Below are 18232 nucleotides of genomic sequence, written 5' to 3'. Positions count from 1 at the left end.
AATATAGATATATATATATATATATATATATATATATATATATATATATATATATATATATATATATATATATATATATGTTTTTAACTACGTAAAACTTGCGAATATACAACATTCTTTGCTGTCCCATTGTCTGTGCATATAAATAGATTGTCAGGTTTACCGACTCTTGAACATGCAACATATAATGGTCCATGGGAAAACAATCCGTATTCAGATCTATACCTCATGATTCTAATGATTGCCCTTGAGCTTTGTTGATGGTGATTGCTAATCGACCATTCCCTGAGTCGCCATCGTCATTTATATATCCCCCTGTGCACCCCGGCATCCCCTTTGTAGTTATGTCCCTGTGTCCCGGTCGTCATTTATATTCCCTGTGTCCCGGTCGTCATTTGTGTCCCGGTGTTCCAGTCTGTGATTTCTCTTTGAGTGTCCCGGGCGTCATTTATATTCCTTGTGTCCCGGTGTCCCGGTCGTCATTTATATCCCCCTGTGCCCCCCGGCGTCCCCATTGTAGTTGTGTCCCTGTGTCCCGGTCGTCATTTATATTCCCTGTGTCCCGGTCGTCATTTGTATCCCGGTGTCCCGGTCTGTATATACATTCGTTTTTTAGTTTTGTTTTTCTCCTTTATTTTTTTCCTTTTTTCTTTTTTTTCTTTTTTAGTTTATTTAGATTTTTTAGTTTTTTTATTAGTTTTTAGTTTTTTTGTAGTTTTTTTAGTTTTTTTTTTTTACTTATGTCCTGGTCGTCATTTATACTCCCTGTGTCCCGGTCGTCATTTGTGTCTCGGTGCTTTGTTGATTGCTAATTTATATTATATTTATATTTATATTTTTTATATTTATTAATATTTTTTTAGTTTTCTTTTTCTCTTATTTTTCAGTTTTTTCCTTTTTTTTAGTTTTTTCTTTTTTAGTTTTTAGTTTTTTTTTGTTTTTTACCTTTTTTTAGTTTTTTTAGTTTTTTTAGTTTTTTAGCTTTTTTAGTTTTTTTATTAGTTTTTAGTTTTTTTTTTAGTTTTTGCCTTTTTTTAGTTTTTTCAGTTTTTTTTTAGTTTTTAGTTTTTTACCTTTTTTTAGTTTTTTTTAGTTTTTTAGCTTTTTTAGTTTTTTTTCTTTTTAGTTTTTTTTGTAGTTTTTACCTTTTTTAGTTTTTTTTCTTCTTTTGTATTAGTGTGAAATAATTCAGACGTCATATGCGGACAAACACGACGTCACTCGACAGACAGACAGACAGACATAACCCACAAACAACTTATTTTTATATATATTTATTCATATTTTTTTAGTTTTCTTTTTCTCTTTTATTTTTCAGTTTTTTCCTTTTTTTTAGTTTTTTTCTTTTTTAGTTTTTAGTTTTTTTTAGTTTTTTACCTTTTTTTAGTTTTTTTTTAGTTTTTTAGCTTTTTTAGTTTTTTTATTAGTTTTTATTTTTTTTGTAGTTTTTGCATTTTTTTATTTTTTTCAGTTTTTTTTTAGTTATTAGATTTTTACCTTTTTTTAGTTTTTTTTTAGTTTTTTAAGCTTTTTTAGTTTTTTTTCTTTTTAGTTTTTTTTGTAGTTTTTACCTTTTTTAGTTTTTTTCTTCTTTTGTATTAGTGTGAAATAATTCAGACGTCATATGCGGACAAACATGACGTCACCTGATCCATCCACAGATCCACACACAGACAACTTATTTTTATATATATAGATATATATATATATATATATATATATATATATATATATATATATATATATATATATATATATATATATATATATATAGATATATATATATATATATATATATATATATATATATATATATATATATATATATATATATATATATATATATATATATATATATATATATATATATATATATATATATATATATATATATATATATATATGTGTGTGTGTGTGTGTGTGTGTGTGTGTGTGTGTGTGTGTGTGTGTGTTCTGAAATTTTATTGAACTGACGCTAACCTTTTTGACTGCCTAAAAATGTTCTAAAAAGTAAAAAAAATTCAAAAAAATAATGCAATAACAATTTATTTATAGACATTTAATCACATAACAATATCCTTTCAACTCTTTAAAGAAACGTACTACTACCTTAAAAAAAGGAATTCAACTGAAAATATCACAAACTCTGAAATGCTACTTCAACATCAAGAGGTAGAAAAGGCAGGGAAAAAGAAGGCAATATACACAAACTCAATTAAACACACAAACCAACGGTGGGTAACGTAAAACACAGAATTTTAGGTAAATTTAACCCCTCCCCTCCACGCGATTTATTTGAAGGGGCTGCGAATTTTCAGTCATATTCATCACATTTGATGCACTGCCAGCGGGTATTAAACTTGAAATTAGGGTAGGGGGACTCATTTACAAGCGGGAATTCAATAATTTGATGTGCATGTTACCGACAGGCTGTCATTCCACAGGTACTGTCTTATTGGATTTTCTTATGACCGATTTATTTTCCATTCTTCCTGTGACAGGAACGTTACGTGATTGTGGAACGTTAACGTGACTTTTTCAACGTTTACAGGCTGATTGTTTATAGTGCTCGTGCAAAGACCCAGATGCAAAAATTGAAACAACACAAAACGATATATTCCGTCTCATATTTGGTCTTAAGAGACCAACCAGTGCTCTTACTGAACTCTTATTCTTACTTACTTACTGAAGCTTCTGCTTACTGAGAGTGGGTTATAAACAACAAACGAAAGATGAAGATTTTAATTGATAAATTATCTGACAAAAATTGAAGAGAAATTGAAAATTTCTTTTTCAACGTTAACGTAATTTTTTCAGGAAATTACGTGATCGTGCTTACTGAAAAATAAACAAATAATATACCTCCTGATTTTTTGGATCTTAACCTTTTTAAACTAATACCAATTTAACTATTTTTTCAGAAACTCCATATAATTTTTTTCTATTCAAAGTACAAAAGTAGTCATAAAAAATCGTTTATATCAAGTGACGTGCCAAACAGGTGACAGAACAATGCCATGCCCAGCAGAACAATTGCCATCGAGTGGCGGAGAGCAGACCACCTCTCTGTTGTAAGTACACTGATACCAAAGATTCAGTCCCAGTTATCTACTTCGAGGCGGTCTCTCATCCAAAATTCATTAAAAGATATTCTGAAAGCTACCATTAAAACTGTGCATACAGACTATATCAGAAATGGGGATAAAATGAGGATAAAAGTAAATTAAATAATATAAATGTACGCTCTGGTAACAACTGGTCAAGGCCGTATTCAGGTGGGGGGTATGAGTTTTTAGCCCCCCCCCCCCGCCAAAAAAATGGTCCGACTCGTAAAAAAGTGACAAAACTACATACAAAACACTTTGAATGCGTTAAAAGATATATACCCCCCCAGCAAAATCCTGAGTACGCCCTTGCAACTGACACTTTTCTCCCTGGAACACTACATATGGCCCATCCCCCTCGTTGGACTGTTAACACATCTAAAGTCTTAAAGAAATTAATGCAAATCCTGGATATTAGGGTAAAACAATATTTTCCTGGTGGCATTAGATCCCCCGACAAATGAATAATGGTATTGCTACCGCCGGGCCTCAAACCCCAAAACAGCGTGATTTGTTATGATAATCTTGTCAAGGCCAGTTTCCTAAAATCCCTCGATGTTTGAAAACTCCCCATAACCTTAATAAAGCCTGCCTGTTTTTACCTCCAGAAAATACTTGTTACCCACAAATTAACTTCACCCCCCTCTCCTCAAGAGAAAAAAATCTTAGATACTCCCAAATCTTAGATCCCCTTGAAGGTTTCGGCAGCACACCCAATACAGTTCTTATGCGTCAATATAAAATGCAAGAACAGCAGTTTCAGAATCAAGGTAACCGCACGGACTGAAAAAACAGTACAAAAAATTATAATCCTACAATGTAAAAAAAAAAAAACGTAAAGGATGCGGCACTAGACCCTTAAGGTCCGAACCGGCGGTGCTGATCTCCGTCTCAAGGCCCTTCAGCCAGGAAGTACAATGGGGAGATGAGGGCCAGCCATCTGCTTTTTGCACACCAATCCTGTTTACCTTCCCCAGATTCCTCCAGGTACCCATTTAGAGCTGGGTCGACTCTGGCAAAGCTTACTGAGTCACGCCACTGACCCCCGTCCCAAACCAAATAATTGGGTACACTAGGATTCGAACCCTCGCCCTCTCGGACAAAGGATCCTAAATCCAGTGCACCAATCTACTGCAACCCCTATCACTACGATACATTCTACAATGTATCGCCCAGGGGCAAATTGCAAGCCTAGAAATGTACCTTTTGTATTTTGACCACTGGGCCACAGGACAAAACTAACACGTCTCATTTTTGTATTTTGACCACTGGGCCACAGGACAAAACTGACACCTCTCATTTTTGTATTTTGATCACTGGGCCACAGGACAAAACTGACACCTCTCATTTTTGCACCCATCCAAATTTTTTCTTTTATTTCAGACAACGAAAGTAAATTTCAGCAACCGAAGGACAAAAATTCCATAAATGCAAACTATGTTCCATATTCTGATTCAAATCAAATACCTGAAGCAACCAAACCACATAATTAAAATCCAGCGATGCATAATAATATGTAATTTGCGGCTTTCAAGATATTGCCTAAGAGGCATTTTGAATTGAGTTTCATAACTGACAAAAAATTCCTCATTTCTTGCCAAAAACACGAAACTAAATGATTGGTGGGATGAAAAATATGATGATCGTCCCTTAGTACATATGCAACAGGATACTATTGTCGCAAAACCTATCACTACTTTCTTTGTAGTCCAAGGCAACGACGTAGCCAGGGGGAGGTTTTGGGGACAATTCTCCCAAACCCCAAAGTTTATGGGCACTTTTTATCCAAATTATTAAGTAAAAAGCTGTTTTTTTGGACTCCTCCCAAAAAAACCTATCACTACTTTCTTTGTAGTCCAAGGCAACGACGTAGCCAGGGGGAGGTTTTGGGGACAATTCTCCCAAAACCCAAAGTTTATGGGCACTTTTTATCCAAATTATTAAGTAAAAAGCTGTTTTTTTGGACTCCTCCCAAAAAAACCTATCACTACTTTCTTTGTAGTCCAAGGCAACGACGTAGCCAGGGGGAGGTTTTGGGGACAATTCTCCCAAACCCCAAAGTTTATGGGCACTTTTTATCCAAATTATTAAGTAAAAAGCTGTTTTTTTGGACTCCTCCCAAAAAAACCTATGTAGGTGCTTGGCCCAATTGACCACTGGTATCAACGGAAATTTTGCACTCTAAGAACTACACCAGGCGACCCCTTGTAGCAAAAAATTGATATTTGCAACCAGGAACTTATCCGTATTTTTACAAAATAAAAGGTTATTGCTCGATATTCGTCTTACATTTATATGGACTATTTCAACATTTTCGACAACAAACATAGTTTCGAAATTAAGCTTCGAGGTTACTTGAAAAAGTTGTAAAAAAAAAACTAATAACATCATGAAAAAATGAATCCTCAAAAAACAACCATTATAATTTGGAGTATTTTCGTAATTATTATTTGCAGGGACTTTTCCTGAGGGGCAGGGGAGAAAGGTGTCAAAATTGGAGAAAGCATATTTTATGCTAACTTATTTTTGATTTTCAAATAGGGGTTCTTCGGACCCTCTCGGGGCGAAGAGAGGTATCAAATGCTTGTTGTTCCGTCTTGATTTTTATTTCTCTTTTTTTCAGCTTTAGTCTCGAGGGGGGCATCCGTCGTCATCTCCATATTTCCCATCCCCCTAAATTTTGAGAATGCCTTTTTGTGTTTTTTTTTTTATCGGAAAATGTATTTTTAAAGTATTCAATTGAAAAACTAGAGAAGAAACAAAAGCCCCTAGATTTCAAAAATACATTTTCCCCCCCCCATTCCACCCCACCCCTGGCTCGTGAATTGACGCCACTGCAGCTTATCAAAAATAACCCACACAAATTTAAATTACTTCTAGTTTTCTAGGTAGGCTAATATACCATCGTACCTATAAAATTCCAAAAGGAATTTTAATTGAGAAACAATAACAGTTTCATTAGAACAAAGGATTCGTTTTTAATTACCATGATCATCAATCAAAATCTTAATTTACAACCAAGCAGTAATTTAGAATCCCGCGAATATAATGACCGTTGCAAATGAGTAGGCCGAGTTGTGTTGTGCAAATGAGTAGGCCGAGTTGTGTTGTGCAAATGAGTAGGCCGAGTTGTGTTGTGCAAATGAGTAGGCCATTTTATACAAAGGAAACAATTAAAAAGTGAAAAAAGCTAATCAAGCCCCCCTCCTCCAACTCAGAATAATTCCGTTTCATTAATGCAAACGACTCTTTCCTAATTAATAAGATAGTCAAACCAGTTATTAATTTGCGAACAATCAGCAATTTACATTTCCACGAATATATACGACCGTTATTAAATACTGTCGTTCAGTGTATTTAAACGGTTATATCAGGCGATGCTCAAATGCTGCCAAAGCAGAGACCTTATGGAAAGAGATAACATGTTTAGGAAGCAAAAAGCTCAAATCATTTCATCCGCAACAAACAAAAGGGGCATCGACTTTCAGAAACTACATACACCGAATGGCATGTGCCAAGTGTGGCTGAAATTTGTCAAGCATTGAGTGAACTGTGCCACGCCTTGCGGAACTGTGCCGCTCCAAGATGTAAACCCTTTTATGGGAAGTGGACGACCTCTCGGCTGTATTTTAAGAAACTTTAGCATCAGAATTTGTGACAAAAGATACCACACCCCTCCAACCCATGATTATACCTTTCCAATACGACAAAAGGTTCATATTGAATTAACATAATCGTTCTTAACGTTAATCTTTAATAATAACATCTTTATAATTTATATATCTTTATTTACAGTTATATCTTTTTATTATATTCATTTATTGCATTAAACTATATTTATTATATATGTATTTATATATCTTTATTTATATTTATATCATTATACTAAACTGTATGTAAACAGACAAATTTAGCTAATCAATTATAAAAAATGTGTTTAAATCACATATAGATAGCTGATTAACTTCCAGAAACTAAATAATACCAAATTTACCACTGGAACTTGAAACAAAAGACACCCCACCACCCACCAGCCCAAGATTATGCCTTTTCAATAAGGCATAAGCTTCATTTTTAATTAGTATAATTAATTTCAATTAACATAATTTACAAGTGAGCAGTAGTTTATATTTCCACTAATACACAACTGGATACTTGTGTATTATTCAGAACACACTCAATAAGTGAAGTTAGGTTCTTTCGTGAAACAAACTACCATGCAGGTACATTTTAATTAGATATTTGGTACTTGTTCATTATTCAACTGATTCAATTCAGTTCAGAACACACTCAAGAATTTTGCTGAGAAAATCCGGTTTCATGGCCACAAAGACACAACTCAATTTAGTTTGCTACGCATAGTGATAGAAGATAGTGTCTGAACAAGAATTTTACGTTCTTAACGACATTTCTGCGTTCTGGGTACATAATTCTAAGTTGTAATCTTACAATTTTCCTAATAAAGTATTATATTTTCATAATATTTTGTTTTATTTCATTAATTTTATCAGAAGTTTGGGTTATATATTTGCACATTAAGGGGTTGAGGGAGGGGTGCAAAAATTCAACTTAACATAACCTAATCACCTCTATATATACAAAATATTTCATTAAAATGTACCTGCATCGTAGTTTGTTTCACGAAAGAACCTAACTTCACTTATTGAGTGGGTTAAGAATAATACACAAGTACCCACAACTGTTACAACAAATGTAATCGGTTGTGTTCGTGTATCGGGTTGTGGAATATTATCATCTCTATACTGTGTATTATACAGAGGCAAACACATAAAACACATATAAAGAGGCAACAGGATCAACTTTCCGCATCTACATATTATCAAATTTACTATTACAACTTGCGACAAAAAAGCCCCCCCCCCCCAAGATTATACCTTTTAATAAAAGCAAAAGATGCGTTTCTAATTGACTTAATTGTCATTCGTATTCTTAATTTACAAGCAAGCCACAATAATTTATATTCCCACGAATAGACGACCGTTACTAATGTGTTGGGTCGGGTTGCGGTATATTTGTATCTTTCGGTATCAAGCTCTGAATTTGAAAAAAAAAATGCAGAAAAGGCTTGTAGACTCACTGTCATACATAATTTTATTGAGTCTTAAAAACAAATTGAATAAGAATAATGAGTACAATTAATTCTATTTTTGGATCTAATCATTGACATAAATTAAATGACTAATATTTATTTAATCATATTTTGATGCCAATCATAGTTGGATTTAAGGATCTCAATGAATTTACGGTGATCCAGTCCTTATTCATCGAAGTTCACAGCCTACAATTTCATTTTTGAGATACTTTGGCCCAAGGCCTTATCCAGGATTTTTGTTGGGGGGGGGACTTTAAAAAACGTGCTTTTATTTAAATTTTTACGAGTCAGACAAATATTTCGAAGGGGAACTCCCTACCCCTTGAATACGGTCTTGCCTTGGAATATACTCTTTTATAAGGACTGGAGGAAAAATTTTGCCCCCTTCCCCGAATCAGCACGTTCCTAAATCACACAAAAAACAGACTACGCCTAAAATTCGTTAACTTTCAATGAAACCTACTGATCTCATTAAACTATACGCAATGCTGGCTAGCCTTCGGGTATAAAAAACGTACACTTCCTTTGACTACCGGAAATAAACTGAGCATAAAACTACCCTGCAGAAACTGTTACCCGTTTAATAAACATTACGTCATTCACTAGTTTTAGATTTGCAATTGGCTGGGTGTTACAGACATTTACTAATTATATAAAATATACCAATAGTTCAATCCTTATAATGGATTGATTCCCTTATAATAACAGCTCAATCCTTATAATGACGTCAGTCGACAAACATGACGTCAGTCGACACACAAACATGACGTCACTCGACACACACACACACAGACAACTTATTTATATATATATAGATATACCAATAGTTTTTACCAGCTGCTCTTAAACGAAAGATCAACATGGGAGAAACGCTCAGTTGATCCCCTGTAAGTAAAACTTTGCAAATATTTTTCGGCAATTATCCCGGAAGTGTAAACACGTCAATTACCACCATTACATGTAAAAGCGATTATATGAAAATGCATTTATAGCACTGGATAAAGAAACTGAATTTTGAAAACGAAAGCTCGTTGAAAACGAGCACAAGATAATGTACGCATATCTGTATATTTGCGTATACGAATTTCTTTTTTAAGCACCCTCCCTCTCATGTCAAAATTTATCACGATTCACCCGTGATTACTGCTAAATTAACGTAACTATTTTTTATACACAAAACAAATCTTTACTAAGATGGACTATACTAACATAAGTTACTTATCTGAGTGGAAAGACAAAACTGTTTTTATGGTTGACTATGTTCTTTGCTCCAGTGATTCAGTTATAAATATAGCGGAACTGAAATATTAATGCGAAAAATTTGATTATTAAATACACACCTGAGCATATGAATGAACTCATCCGATTTTCCATCCTAAATAATAATAATGACATATCATTATGTAATTATAATATTTATGTAATTATAAATAATAATAATATTGTCTAGATATGGCATACTTCTATGTCGAGGTGAAGTCTGAGAGAATTCTCTCAGACAGTTCGAAAAAAAAATCCCCTCTTGCAAGTTTCAGAAAATTTGGCCTAAACTTGTGCTGTTCAAAATTTTTGACCATACCCTCACTTGAATAATGCTTTTATAACCGTTATCTGATGATGGAAATGTTCGCAATTATGCGTTATGGTAATTAATTCGATGTAGCAAACTGTCTCTGCTTTAACCGAGAGGTTATCTGCAACCCGCTCTCAGAAATCATTTACACCAGGTGACACGTACCAAGCGTGGCAGAACTGTTCGTCACACTTGGAATACCCAGATACACAGGGTGATGGATATGGGTAGCCTGTCGGTTTGAACCTTATAAAGTCTACGAAAAATAACTTCAAGAATTAGTTTTTTAGCTGCCTCTTCAAGATTAGAACAGAAAAAACTGCGCAATAAGATTTTACGCTTAAATTGGCCGAGAAGTAAAACGCTAATTGTTGTGGTAGCTATATTTTAGCAAATCCTACGATGAGAATTTGTGACCAAAGATACAACACTGGCTTCAGCCCGAGTTTATCCCATAACCCATGAAGAATTACGAATAGCCGAACGCAAATACCCTATTTTTGTGTTTTCCCCCCAAGAAACATACTATTATCATCCCCAGTGGCGTTTCTGGTATCTCTTGCGCCCGGGGAAAAATCTTTATTAGCATCCCCATGTCTTCCAAAAAATGTGAGGCCACATTTTATTAAAATTTTCATTTATTAACAAAAGCTTCATTGATCAACAATATTTTCTATTTATTTACGTTGGAATTTTCTTACTTTAGCCTCTGGAAAATCATCAACCCTCTTGTAATAATTTTCTCGTTAAGAACGGGGATGAAGATACGGGAAAATAAAATTTCAAGTTCAATTTGCTTATTTTTACAGCCAACTGCGTCATGTACTTTATTTTTATAAACAAAAGTTTCAGAATTATAAATGATTATAACCGTTAGATTATTCATTTGGAATTTTGCACCCCTAAAATTTCTGCACCCAGGACAAGTGCCCCCTAAACCGCCTCTAATCCTTCCTTACCAACAAGGAAGATAACAAGATAGTTTTACTTTGTAAAGCGTAGAAGCAAGTCAGTATTATCATGTGGGTTCAGATAACAAGATAGTTTTACTTTGTAAAGCGTGGAAGCCAGCCAGTATTATCACGTGGGTTCAATTTTTTTGAGTAGTCAAAGCATTTTTTATTGAAGCGTTCTTTTTCTGGACGCTTTTCAAAATTTGTAAATTAAGCTAAGACACTGAAACAAATGAAAAATCTTTCGAATAATATCTGACGTAAATCAATATATTATCAATTTAAAGTCGAAAAATAAATAAATGTTCAGAAAACTAAAAGGAATAACATTCTCTAAAGCAATTCTCCACGTCTTCAATTAAAAAGAATGTCGCTCCCAATAAATTTCCAAGTTCCCCGTTTATCAGGACTAAGGAAAACGGTTTGTCTGAGAAATGAAAAGCAAATTTCTCATCCGAAATATCGTACAAGCAACAACGAAACACTAAACCAGAGGCATATTACATCATTAGATTACAAATTGACTGACTCAACGCATTGCATAATGAGATTCCATGTAGCTACAACTCGAGCCATTGTATGCTGAGTTTTTGAAATAAAACACATTAAACAAATTCATGGTAGTGACAATGAGTCCTGATTGTTTAAATTGGACAAGTGAAAACTTAAACACTATTCAAGAACGTATCCAGGATTTTTTTTTTTGGGGGGGGGGGGTCAAAAAATATTAAAACGCATCAGAAAAATGCTATATTAATTTTGTTACATTTTTACGATTTGGACAAACATTTCAGGGGGTTCAAGCCCCCTACCCCCATTTAAATGTATTATTAGCCGTTTACTCGTCGCTATTAGAGATGCATTTTAGATTGCAAATGTTATGCTCTTTTTGATGGTTAAGTCGCATTTATGACAGTTCACCCTCGCCCCCTAGGCTGTAGACCAAATTAACACATAATAAAAATGACATTATTAGGCTCCTTATTTTACGCCCCATTTCAACAAAATAGTTATTATTCTGACAAAGTACCCCCCCCCATGGTCACATATACAACCCTAACGTCATATTTGTCTGCTGTTCTTTCCATTATTTGATCGGTTGTAAAAACGGCTACCCAGTGTAGACTCCAAATGCGGTGGGATAGGTGTAACGGAAAAGGCCCGAAAGTGTTTTTGGCTAGTAAGTTTGAGTGCTGAATTAAAATTATTACGCTCATGACTTCAACGGAATGTCCAATTTCAGCTTTATTTTATTTTGTAATCAATAACTTCAAGAAAAGAATGGTATTTATAGAAACCTTGCAAAATCCTTACTTAGACCTCATTGTTGACGCTAGTTTCTTGAGAAAAATTAATTATGACAATGAAAGCGTGGCCAATTTTTATATTCCTTGCTTTTCCAGCCGTTATTCGCGAAACTAGGTGGTATTATAAGCCAGCTTCGCTTTCCATTGGATACTGGTGACTGGCACTTCCTCGCCACCAAGACATGGCTCGTATAGAGAGGGTTTTAGGGGGGAGAGGGGGCACTTGCCCTTGGGGAAGAAATTTCAGGAGCACAACATTTCAAATAAAAACAAGAGCTAAGAGCTTCTATGGCACTTGTGACGAGGCAAGAAGAGCTAAGAGCCAAGAGGTCATATGGTATGAGCTCTAACAAAATTCTAAGAATCAATAGATTGATTTAAAAGGAAAATCAGAGGCTTAATGCCGGTCAGGATTTAAAATAATATACCCACTACCACTCAAGTTGTTCATTCATTGATGCATTATAAAACCGTTTAATTTTCTTTGGTTTCTTTCAGTTTAGCGTGAGAAAATACAAAGAGGAGTGACAGAATAGATGGAAAATATATAATTTTTGCCCGACTCGTGAAAACGTAATAAAAATGCTAATGCATCAGAACACATTTTTGATGCGTTTTCGATGTTTCTTGTACCCCCTCCCCCACCGAACACAAATCCTAGATATGGCCTTACCTGTGCAAGTTGTTGTTACGTTATTTTCCTGCAGTTTTACAGTTTCAGCATTTGAATGAAATACGTTATTTTTGCTACCATTTGATAGCTGAGATTCCCCTTCATAAATTGCATCTTTGAAATTTACTTTATGAGCTTTTGAGATGAAAATACTGAAAATAGTTGAAAAAATGAAGATTTTTCAATTTTTAAGCAAGCTTACAGCATTCTTTAATACAAAGTCTAAGTAATATCACAATTCTCACTCCGCGAAAGGTCATGTCCAATTGATGCAAACTACTGCTTGTCACAAAATCGCATGTTTGACAGGAAACACTAACCTTGACATAAAACATTTGGTCATACACGTTAAAAATTGAAACACAGTTTGACACGGACAGCCCCTATGGCCAAGGAAATGTACATCATGTCCATTCGCAGTCTTGTAAACATAAGAAATCATTTGTTGTTTATAAACAATTGGGCAACCTAATGGCCATATCCAGGCTATACTTTATTACTTCGAATCGGACAGAAATTCCGGGTGGGAGAGGGGGAGGGGCAAACTATCGCCCCCATGGATACAGCCCTCGGCAACCTCCAACTTTTTTGTTAAATGACAATGGACTAGAAGACGCTTGCAAAGAAAATGAGCGTTTAAGATTCAACCTTTTGATTTTCATTCCTTCCTTTTTACGACTTCTAAGTAGAATCCAGCTGACGAGCAAAATCGAAGCCCAGATAAAACCTCGAGTATCGCCTAGAAAAAAAAATCAATATAAAGTAAATTCATAATTAGTATAAAATAAATGAATAATATAATTAATGTAAAAATTATTTAATTAATACAAAAAAAATTAATGTAAGAAGATATACAATGTGCTTTTAAACGTCGATTGTTATAAAATACACACACCAAGGTTTCAGATGCTCAATCGGTCAATCTACTAACAGATTAGTCGACTGTTCAAATACACTATTTTGTTTCGGGGGTTAACACAACTTAAAAGCCTACACAAATTAAAGCCTAGATTTAAAGTAAACTATTTTGTTTCAAGGGTCAACACAACTTAAAGCCTACTGTTCAAATACACTATTTTGTTTCCGGGGTCAACACAACTTAAAATTTTCACAAATAGGGTTTCCAAAACACATTGTTGAGACTGCATTTTGCTGGAGGTTTCCAAAACATTTATGTCTCTTTCTCAAAACATAGGCTAAACTTCGAATGTTGCAATCAAAAGAAAATCAAATGCCAACTCGCAGGTAAATGCTACGACTGTTGGTGAAATCGAAGGAGAGGAAGGCGTGGGCTAAGGACGCGGTGTTGTTAGCTAAAATCGTAAACACGAAGAGCGAAAAGTGAAAATTGATTGCAAGATTTGGTGATGTGCTTTACAGAACATGCACGTGATTTTCCGACGCCAAATAAATCAAATTCACTTACAAATTACTGTTTAAAAAAACTAATGATTTTTTTGTAAAATTTTCGGAAAAAAACCTATCAGAAACAGAAGTATACTTTTTTTGTTGAAACAGTGTATTTAGTCGAAGAACATATCTTACAAATTATTTTAAATGTTGATTATTCATTTGACAATTATTTTAAAAATCAACAAACAAAAGGAGGAATCCATTCACCTCAGATCTTTCAGTCTTTCAAATTTTCAAATCAGTCTTTCAAATTTTCGAAAAAAAACCTATCAGAAACACTGGTTGGAAGCCAAATACTTTTTGGAAACGGTGTATTTAGTCCTACAAATTATGTTAAATGTTGACTATAAATCTGACAATTATTTAAAAAATCAACAAACAAAAGGAGGAATCCCTTCACCTGAGATTGGCCCACAGGGAAAATATGAAAAACCAATCCAAAACAAAATGTTTCTCAAACAATAGTGAGATCAACACTTGTTCTCTTAACTCCACCCCGTAAAAGCCTCTGAGCTCCTTTTAAGACACAGCTGAACTCCCCATAAGTTTTAATGTGTTGAGGGAGAGGACGTTTGACACCCCATAAGGTGTCAACTACTGCCGTTTTCACAAATGTCAGTGTGGCGAAGTCTTATTGACTTGGGCAATCAACCAAGACTCGGCTGAAACTGGTAAGTACGCAGGGGAGGGGGGCCTTTGAACCCCCCCCCCCCCCCCGAAATTTTGTGAAATATTTAATTTCCCCACGGTTTCTTGAGATTTCTGGCAAAAGTAGGACATTTAAGAATCTAGATACATGTGTGAAGCCTTTTTTTGGGATTTTACTGCATGCAATTATCCGGTCAAATCACTGACCAATTATTAACCCATTTTCTGTCTAACGTTTTACCCTCTTTGAAGTAATTAGCGATTGTATTGTTATTTTTTTTTTTGTAACGGAGTTTGCTCTCCACAGCAAAATAGAAATATCCTTGATATTAGGGCGTTTATCCCTCCTTTTCAGGATAAAGTATAGCTTTTAATGGATCAATTGTGGAAACTATCATTTTTCATTAAAATCGACGTTTTCGCAATAGAAGAACTACCACCTGCAGCACCCATATTGCACTGTTAACCCAAAAATTTCCCTTTCAGTGGGATATAATAGATTAATCACTGGTTTTAAATCGCTATGAACATAACCTGAGCCTAAAACGTACTTTTTGAGGCTTCAGTCTTCTTTCCCCCATCCGCTACAATACTACAGATCTGTATTTTCCAATATACGCGCTTTTTGCATTTATTTAGTGACTACATAAAAAAGTGCAACTTTACATCTGCTGTTTCGAAGGTTTTGCCCCCCCCCCCGAAAAAAATTCCTGCGCACGTGCGCAATTTTGTGTCGGGGAGGCAGAGAGATTTACAGGGAAATCCCCGATGATTCGAGGATACCGGAGGCCCTGAACAGAATACAACCGAAGAGTGATGAGCCAAAAGTAATGCCAGAGAGAAGTGATACCGAACTCTCAGGTGCCATTTTTGGGAGAGTTCTTACAGTTTATAAGCGGCTATGGAATTTCTGTGTTGTTTCAAAATCACTTTTCAGTGAATAGGCAGCACAGCAGCGAAGTACACACTTGGACGATAAGGCATATCAGTCCAGTTTTTGTAAAAAAAAAAAGTTCATTGTTTTTTGTTTTTGCGCCCCTTGGCATTGTGCACCCCTAGGCCCGGGCCTAGTCGTAAATCCTAGCATGACTATTGGGAGGATAGTTGATACTCCACGCAGTGTATTTCAAGCCCATATAGCACGATTTTAATGGATTCTTAATTTTCAGCACTTTGTTGGTATCCCTCTCTCCCCCATTTAAGGCGCAACCCCCCCCTTCATATGCAAAGGCATGATTGCAATAATAGAAAACCTACTCAAACAATTAAAACCTAGCAATTAATCGTTTCGTTTGGGGGTTGCTCACGTCCCATTTGTTGCACCAAACATGCCACTTTGTCACTTTGTGCCACATAGTGGGCTATGTGCCACATAATCCCAATTCGCACCACTCGTGGTACAATTTTAACAATCCTAACACGCACACCAAATGGTGTACAAGGTTCTTGAAAGTGGGGAGCCCCCTTGTTTTGTTGAGCGTCAGTGCAGTGACGTTGTAGCCCCCTGGGTAATTAACCAACTTTTAAAGAATGTCAGCCTTTATGATAACCTAACGAACTGTAAAAACGATCTATTGTTTAAAATAAGACAATCGGAAATCGCTTACTTAGATTATCTTCCTGTGAACATTGATTATAATGGAGAAAGTGAGTTTGATTTATTTTAGCGATTGTTCAAAAACCAGCAAAACCGGCTGTCCGTATACAGAAATAATTATTGTATACAACGCCCCTTTTCAGCCTTGTGCATAATCAACCCTACTTTCTCTATAAAACAGAATTTGCTACTTGTCTGTTAAACGGAACACACTCAAAATTACACTGTTTATGATCTGACAAATTGCCTCTCCCGAATCAGTTATGAATTACTTATTTTGAGAGAGAAAAACTACGATGTAAGTATATTTTAATTAAATATTTAATATTTAGTGGTGATAATGGGTTAGGCTCAGTTAGATATTTAATATAATATGTTTTTTGCCACCTGCTTTCCATAATTCTTTGTCGTAGTTTCCATAGCTTTGTTTCTAAAGCATTATATTATCATCATGTTTGGGTATATTTCATTTGGATTAACCTAACTTCACTTATTTAGCGTTCCGCTTAGCGAACAAGTACCCAGAATTTATTTTAAAAAAGGAAAGTAATAATTTTTGGATATGTCCGTAAATGAAAAGTTAAAGAAATGAGTTTCAACTGAATTCCATTCCAAAATTACACTGCCACCTACCGCGTCACAAGAAAATAACAGGACAATACTATGCAGCAGCACTATGGTATAGTGTAAATCATTACACTATTATTTTTTACCCTATTATTGAACGATACTTTCAGATGGCTCAGAAACCTCGTAAGTATGTCGATGATAACCTCAGTCTGAATAGTCTAAGATTTTGATTAAACAACTCATGGCTAATCCCGCCTGAGAGGCAGACCCCGTACAGGATGGTAGGATAGCCTCAATGGACTTCTAGTGATGGCTAACATTGCTGTTGGGAGACTCCATTCTTAGCAGTAGAACGGTCAGTCTGAGGGAGCAAATTTGCGGCGCTCTTTACGCCTCCCCTAAGGCAGCAGGAGCCTTAAGGCAAGTAATTACTAATATGAAATTGTTACAACACAACTGGTAACGTCAACACCACCGAGAGATCACCCAGCGCGGTATGGCACGGGTCATGCGTGGAGCAAAAAGGTGCAGCGTGGCGGAAGTGTTAAGCACATACTAGAACAAATGGCGCTCCGTGGCTCTACTTGGTAGATATATTTTCTTTTTTTATATTTATTGATCCAATTATCCTAGCCTGAAGAGGCACTACAGCCATTTATTTCAATACTACTACTACTACTACTACTACTAACAACTCACCGGATCACCAAGCCGACTGAGGCCAACACAGCTACTGACGCTCCTCCTCCATACCAATCTATTCAAAGCCTCCCACTTTACATCCTCCCAGGAAGTTTCCATTTCCTTTCAATATTTCTTTAGGACATCCTCCCACCCCAGACGAGGGCGACCTTCCCGTTTAGCCTTAGACGGTTGGCCGTTCGGCAATCATCCTTCCTCCGCAGAACGTGCCTTAGCCATCTTAACCTTTCTTTCATTATAGCCCTAAAAAGCGGGATTCTAAAAAGAGTGGGATTGAACCACATTTTTCGTACTGCCTACTGTTTGAAATACAGTCAATCAGCCGGGTATATTATTTTAATATCTGTATTATTTTTAGTATATATTCTGTATTAATATCTGTATTTAATATCAGATACTATTTTAATATTTCTAGATATATACGTGGAGAGACGCCATTGTTGCCCTATGCGCCCACCGGCTTGGGAAGATCTAAGCTAAACTAATTTTAATATTGGTATTACGGCGTACAAGGTTCCATGTCTTATCTTTGTTCATGACCTCTAGAAACTACAAGGACAATTTTCGCAATAAAGCCGT

At 35.4% G+C, this 18232-nt stretch overlaps 1 protein-coding gene across 3 annotated transcripts in view; it reads right to left on the bottom strand.

Moving 5' to 3' along the window:
- Window positions 1–2030: 2030 nt before the first annotated feature.
- The window catches only part of LOC136040261 (ADP-ribosylation factor-like protein 4C), a 60846-nt gene continuing 44644 nt past the window's right edge, over window positions 2031–18232 (bottom strand). For all 3 annotated transcript variants that reach the window (XM_065724484.1, XM_065724483.1, XM_065724485.1), the window contains exon 3: window positions 2031–13462. The gene's annotated coding sequence lies outside the window, so the exon portion shown is untranslated. The remainder of the gene's footprint in view (window positions 13463–18232) is intronic.

This window comes from Artemia franciscana, chromosome 20, assembly GCF_032884065.1.
Source record: "Artemia franciscana chromosome 20, ASM3288406v1, whole genome shotgun sequence".
In the NCBI taxonomy this organism is placed as follows: Eukaryota; Metazoa; Arthropoda; class Branchiopoda; order Anostraca; family Artemiidae; genus Artemia; species Artemia franciscana.
This window is presented reverse-complemented; position numbering and strand designations above follow the sequence as displayed.